Below are 7,500 nucleotides of genomic sequence, written 5' to 3'. Positions count from 1 at the left end.
TTGCTCGCGACTGTACATTCCACATACCTCCTTAATCCTCAGATCACCCTAACTACCCCTCCATAACCCTTAACGAGCCTGTGACAACTCCCCCTCCCAACCACACCCTTCAGGGCTTCCAAGCCATTTACGTTTCCATTAATCCTTGAACCTCGTAATCCCTATATGAGATCTTTAACCCTCTCCAATTCCCTTTCTTAATCTCCTGTCCCTCTGGGCCACAGTAAATCCCTCCCACTAACCTCCCACTCTTCCTTCGTTCCCTTATCTATCCTCCCACCCACTCCCCTTCCTCCTCCCACAACCCTTCCATCTTACATACTCCCTATTCCCAATTTCCATTTTCTTTTGCTCTTTATTTATTCATTTATTTTACCTATTTATCTAGATCTTTATTCATTTATCTATTTATTTATTTTTGGGTACAATATCCTCGCTTACCAGCATTTTCTTCCAATGTCCTTACCCCAGCACACTATTCCCTTTCTATCCTCTCACTATCCCTATTAGATGGTGCTGACGAGCCTACGCCAGGAAGCGCTGAATAGCTGCGGCCGAAGCCGTCACCTTTGCCCTGTTATGTGCTTTAAGGACTGCTGGGGGCAGGTAACAGTCACTGCTTGGGAATCGAAGAAGAGTGCGGGATTCGAAACCACGACTAAGGGAATATGTGACCATTTGATTTCCTTTTTAAAAGCTTTGCGATAGTGGCGTAGTCGGAAGCATACTGGTCTCGCATTCCCTTAGTTCTGGGTTCGCATCCCGCATGCCTATCCGTTTCCCAGCAGTGACTATTAGTGACCTGCCCCAACAGTAGCACACAAGGCAAAGGTGAAGGCTTCGGCCGCAGCTACTCAGCGTCTTCTGATTCTTCGTGTATTCATTTACTTTTTTATATGCTTGAAGATTTGAGTAAAATCGGACCTTCAAGATTTGAGTAAAATCGGACCTTCTGTCTCCGTTTTGAGGACCACAGAGGCATCTTCCATCTGTGTTTTGTGGTCTTGGCATCTTCTATGCAATTCTAACCCCTGCTCCCTTCCGCCTCCTTTCTCTTCCTTTTCCTTCCTAATCTCCCTCCTCTTTCTTCCTCTTCCTCCTACTCCCCTTCCTCCTTCTTCCTCTCATTCCTTCTTCTTCCTCTCCCTCTTCCTTCTCTCCTTCCTCTCATTCCTTCTCCTTTCTCTACCTTCTCCTTCTTCCTCTCTTTCCTCCATCTTCTCCTTCCTCCTTTTTCCTCTCCTTCCCCCTTTTTCCTCTCCTTCCCCCTTTTTCCTCTCCTTCTCCCTTCTTCCTCTCCTTCCCCCTCTTCCTCTCATTCCTTCCCTATCTTCTTCCTTGCCTTCCTCCTTCTTCCTCTCCTTCCCCTTCTTCTTCTCCTTCCTCTCTTAAGATTTAGAGACAAAAACCTATTTTCGAAAACTTTCGTATTCAAATGATCTTACAGGCACCTCATAACTCTCACTCCCTTCCTCTCATTCTCTCTATTTCTCTTTCTCTTTTACGAGATGTTAATGGAGTCTTCTGAACTTTGCGCGCTGATGGTGTAATAGGAAGCGTGCTGGTCTCATATTCCTTTAGTTGTGGGTTCGAATCCCACACTCCTCTCCGATCCCTAGCAGGGATTGTTACCTGCCCCAACAGTTCAAGCGCAATAGGGCTAAGATGACGGCTTTGGCCACAGCTAAGCGCCTCTCGGCGTAGGTTCCTCACTCCCCTTCTAAATGAGCCTGTCTCGGCGGTCAAAGAAACAGACCCACTACTCTCACCTCTCTTCCTTCATATTTTTTTTTCATTTATCCTTGTTAAACCTCTTACGCCCATCCTATCGCTTAAACTACGACCTCTAATCTCCTCCCTCTACCTATCCCTCCCACCGCCTCTAAAGCGCGGTTCACTCGAGCAATTTTTCGGCAGAAAGTTCCCTCTTTCTCGGCAGCTTTTTCCCGCTATGAGCAAAAAAAAAGGGGGGGGATGCCGAAAACGGGAACTTGCTGACGAGAAAAGCGAGAACTTGATGCCGAAACATTACTCGTGTGAACTGCGCTTTACAAAGATTCTCGTCCGCTGTTGGTGGTCTAGTGCCGTTGCTGACAACGAAATATGGGCAGTATTTCTTTGATTTCCTGTGGAACGACTGCTGCTCCCGTTCTCGTAATCCCTAGGTGATTGCAGGAACTATCATTTCGAATATGGAGGTATGCATTTCCCACACATTTGCTAAATTCAATTCTATAAAACCTAGTGTAACCACACTTGTTTTCGTGCTAAGATAATAAGATTTGCTAAATCTAAATCTATAAGACCCTGGTTTAACCTCAACTGTTCTCGTGCCAAAATCATAAAATTGGCTAAATCTAGCAAATCCTCATTGTGTTATCCAAGCTAATAATGTGAATTACCTAAGCTGTAATAACTTTCACTCTCCTGAGAAACATAAAATAATTCATTTCTGCCCGAAACGTGAAATGCGTCCGTCCTCAAGACATTTCTACAGCTACACTTCCTGGAACGGCCCTGCCAACGCATTCTATTATACATTTATCTATTTTCTTTTACCATTCACTAAAGTACATACACGAATATATATATATATATATATATATATATATATATATATATATATATATATATATATATATATATATATAAGACTGAAGGTGGAAGAAGCAGACGAGGTCGAAACGGGTCGAAACGTTAAAGCGTGAAATTCTCCCATTACTCCTCGTCTGCTTCTTCCACCTTCAGTCTTATTTGTCATAATATAGTCAACATGTATATATATATATACATACACACACACACACACACACATTATATATATATATATATATACATACTGTATATATATATATATGCATACTTAATTTCATATTTAACAAGTTGGGCACGGGGCAGGCATATGAGGAACGTGGCAGGCCTCGGACGTGTAGTTCCTGTCCTAGGTGAAGCCGTGGGTGATATAATTGTAACTTGCGCTCTCTGTATCCCATGACACCCCTGAGGACGGTCCTAGGCCAATACGGTGTGTAATAAACCTCACACATCGGGTCTGGCACAAGCACACACACGTTACCATTGTAGCGACCTTTACATAGGCGCAAACATCTGCACCTACCACCTAAGTGCAGAGACGGAAGGTGGGGAGGACTGTGGAGGAGTAAGTTCCCTAAACACACACACACACTAAAAAGGGGGGGGACTCTTAAACAATAATTATAGGAAGAATTACCAGGTATAATTATGGGAGGGATGATGACAAAGTACATTCCTCTAGTGTGGGGGATTGGGGGGAGTTGGGGGGGGGAAATTGGGGAGATATTCTCCCCACACTGACTGGCACCGCTTAAGGGGAGGCTGGGTTGAAAGCTTTCAAGTGATCTGCTCTAATCGTAACCCCAAACCCCTTCCCTTTGTTCCTATCCTCCTCCTCCTCCTTCTCCTCCTCTTCCCAAGACTTCAGTCAGCCCTACAATAATCCTCAGTCTTCCTTTTCCATGAGTTGGAAGAGCAGGAGGAAGAGAAGGAGTTGGAGGAAGAGGAAGAGGAGGAAAAGGAGGAAGAGGAAGAGGAAGAGGAAAAGGAGGAGGAGGAGGAGGAGGAGGAGGAGGAAGAGCAGGAGGATCGATAGTATATGAGGGAGGGCCACTTTGGGGACTAAAATAGCCACGGGAACGTAACACGGCCATTACACGACCGGGCCAGAATCACCACGGCGATCAGGGAAGAAGGGGAAGAAGAGGAGGAAGAGAAGGAAGAGGAGGAAGAGGAGGAAGGAGAAGGGGGTTTAAGGAAAAGTATGGGGAAAGGGAGGTGGAAGAGAAAGACGAAGAAGAGGAAGAGGAGGAAGAAGAAGAGGTAAAGAAAAAAGAGGATGAAGAAGAGGAGAAGTAAGAAGAGGAAGAGGATGATAATGATGATAAGTAAGAAGAGGAAGTGGATGAGAAGTAAGAAGAGGAGGAAGAGGATGACAATGATGAGAAGTAAGAAGAGGAGGAAGTGGATGAGAAGTAAGAAGAGGAGGAGGTGGATGAGAAGTAAGAAGAGGACGAACTGGATGAGAAGTAAGAAGAGGAGGAAGTGATTGAGAAATAAGAAAAGGAGGAACTGGATGAGAAGTAAGAAGAGGAGGAAGTGGTTGAGTAGTAAGAAGAGGAGGAAGTGATTGAGAACTAAGAAGAGGAGGAAGTGGATGAGGACTAAGAAGAGGAGGAACTGGATGAGAAGTAAAAAGCGGAGGAAGTGGATGAGAAGTAAAAAGAGGAGGAAGAGAAGGAAGAGAAACAGGACTAGGATAAACAGGAGGAAGAAGAACAAAAGATGAGAACAAACAACCCAAGGTATCATTCAGTTGGGAGGGGGAGGCGGAGGGAGGTGAGGAGGGAGGGGGGTTATCCCCAAAACTCCCCTTCCCCCAACACACACACACACAAACGCGCGCGCGCACACACACACACACACACACACACACACACACACATAAGACATATGAACAAATACTGTCCAAATTAGAATTACCAACTCTGGAACAAAGAAGGGAAAGAGGAGACTTACTATCTATAGAATTATGAAGGGAATGGAAATCTTAGATAAGAATGACTTATTGAAATAGGACAATGGAAAAACAAGAGGACACGAAAAAAAAAATTACAGAAGAGATCTGAAAAAATAGCTTCCCACACAGAGTGATAGATACTTGGAACAAATTGGACAAAGAAACAGTGTGTGCAAACACTTTTCAAGATTTTAAGAAAAAACTTGATGCTGAGAGATACAAAGACGGGTCACCACGAGCATAGCTCCCTTCCCGTATAATACAACTAGGTAAATACACACACACACACACACACACGGAGCCTCCTGTAATGTTTTTCCTCTGGCTATGAACACTTATCTCCAAATATTCAGCTCCCCTGTCCTTCCCCACCCCCATACTCCCATATATCTGGTCTTTCCATCTACTGTGAGGCTCTTGAACTCTCTTCACCCTGGACTATTTTTATAAACTAAACCTTAAGACACTTTCGCTACACCGGTACTTTTATCTTGATTTATTATATTATCTATCTTATCTATTTATCTACTTATTGATTCTTACTTGATCTTAATATTTTTAACAACTGTTTTTTTCTTCTTCGATAGCTAAATATAGCACATGGTACAATATGTCACAATATGGTACACTTTGGCACAATATGGTAGACTGTGGTCTTGTATGGCACATTGTGGCACTTTTTGACCTTGCATGGCACATTATAGCATATTTTGGCCTTGTATGGCACATTGTGGCACATACCCCAATCACGGCACCACTTTTTTATTCTGGCTGTTTGCCAAGAGTTTTTTTTTTTTTTTTTTTTTTTTTAGTCTGGTCCACCTACCCCTCCCTCCGTACCCCTCCGCCTCTCCCAAATCTCTGCTTCTATCGTTTTCTATTATTCTTTCCGACATTGTCCCTTTTTCGATTCATATCCGCCCATTTTCTTTCAGACCCATTTTCTAAAGTCTCTTCCCATACCACTTCCCGTTTTCTATGACCTTATTCTGCCAGTGAACCACCCACTTTTCGTTTTCTTTTTTCGTTACTTCCTGAAATTCCATTTTCTGTTTCCTTCTTTGTGATTTAGGACACATTTTCTCCCTCTTGGTTTTATTAAATACGTTGAGGTAATTTTACATTGTTTTATCTGGTTACCGTCTAATCATTTAATCCCACATTTAATCCCAGATTTAAACTTAAATCCTCTACGAACAAGATGATAATAAGATTTCTCCTATACTTTTTTCTAACTAAAACCAGGAGAATTTATTCAGCTAAAGGGCACACCTTCGCAGTGTAGTGGCCTCTTCATGTTTGGGGATTAACATAGTGGTAGTGGGGATTTCCCTTAAAAAGGGGGGGGGACCTGCTCCTTAAAAGGGGGTAGCCTATCCAAGCCATACGTCCACACTTCACCCGTCCCAGACCCATTTGCTGCCCCTTCCATCTTCACTCCTTGTGGGTCACCCCTCTCCCCCGCCACATTGCTCGGCTCAGAAGCATTGCAGGAGGCCATGGCACCACATGAAGAGTTGGACAGAGACCAACTGCTCCATGGGCCAGAGGATGAGGAGGCGGAGGAGGAGGAGAAGGGGAAAGGGGAGTAGCAGCGGCAGCAGTAGAAAGAGGAGAAGAGAGAGGAGGAGGAGGAGGAGAAGAGGAAAGAGAAGGAGTAGCACTGGCAGCAGTAGAAAGAGGAGAATAGAGAGGAGGAGGAGGAGGAGGTGAAGAGGATGACGAGGAAGCAGAGGATGAGCAGGCGGAGCAGAAAAAGGAAGAGTAGGAGTGGCAGCAGCAGCAAAAAGAGGAGAAGAGTAGGAGGTGGAATAGGATGAAGAGGAGGCAGAGGATGAGCAGGGAGCGGAGGAGAAAGGGGAAAGAGGAGAAGAAGTAGCAGTGGTAGAAGCAGTCGTTTAAATAAAAGCAGTTGCAGCAGCAGCAGCAGCAGCAGTAGTAGTAGTAGTAGTAGAACCTGTGTCCCAGCTCTCATCTCAATGATCTCCTTCCATACCACAAGATAATTTTCATTTTATTCTTGCTGCCGTTAGGCGATTTTATTATGAACTGGTGTCACGTTCTCTGTAATCAAAGTTGTGAAAACCTAACAATAGACATGGGATTGCATGTATAGGAATTAGTCTTATAGATACGAGTATAATGGTGCCGTCTGTTGACCTGTTTCTAATTCTAAAAGACTCTCGGGGTAAAATGAGAGAACCCGTCGCCTGAATGAAATAGTTTGTCGTTAGCTGGAGTGACATTGACGAAGCAGCGTTCCCGGGGAAAAAGGTAAAGAAGAGGAAGAGGTAAAGTAATATAAAAAAAGAGGTAAGATAAAATAAAAAAAGGTAAATAAAAGAGGTAAAATAAGAGATAAAGAAAAGAAAGAAGTGAAAAGAGTTATAAGAAAAGTAAAATAAAAAGAGGTATAAAAAAGATATAGGTAAATATAAAGGGTAAAAAAAAAAGGTAAAGTGAAAAAAGGTAAAAAAAAAAAAAGGTTAAAAAAGAGGTACAGAAAAAATAAACAAATAATAATTTAAGAAACGCGTCGACAAATGTATATAGGCAAACAAAAAACGTAATCTCGTATACAAATATACATATCTCCACATAAAATTCCAATACTATAAACTTGAACACGTAAAAACATGGATAAAATATATATGAATAAAAATACACATCTCGATATAAAACCCAAATACTACATACTTTAACACGTTGTGCATTAAGCTATAAACAATTTTCAGTTCCATCGTTAATTCCTTTTACGATTCGAAAAGTTTTGATCAAATCCCTCCCTCTCTCCGTTTTCTTTTAAGAGAAAACGTGATCCGACTGCCTAAGCCGCGTTTTCTCTCGGGCTTCTCAGAACCATTTTCTTTGAATCATTTCTCCGTTTTCTGTTAAACTGGTAACAATACTTTAAGGCCCTATTCACACTAGCAGTTTCAACTGCG

This window comes from Oratosquilla oratoria, unplaced genomic scaffold, assembly GCF_046742065.1.
Source record: "Oratosquilla oratoria isolate Oo_2021 unplaced genomic scaffold, ASM4674206v1 SCAFFOLD180, whole genome shotgun sequence".
NCBI classification, from domain to species: Eukaryota; Metazoa; Arthropoda; class Malacostraca; order Stomatopoda; family Squillidae; genus Oratosquilla; species Oratosquilla oratoria.
Note: the sequence above shows the minus strand (reverse complement) of the source record.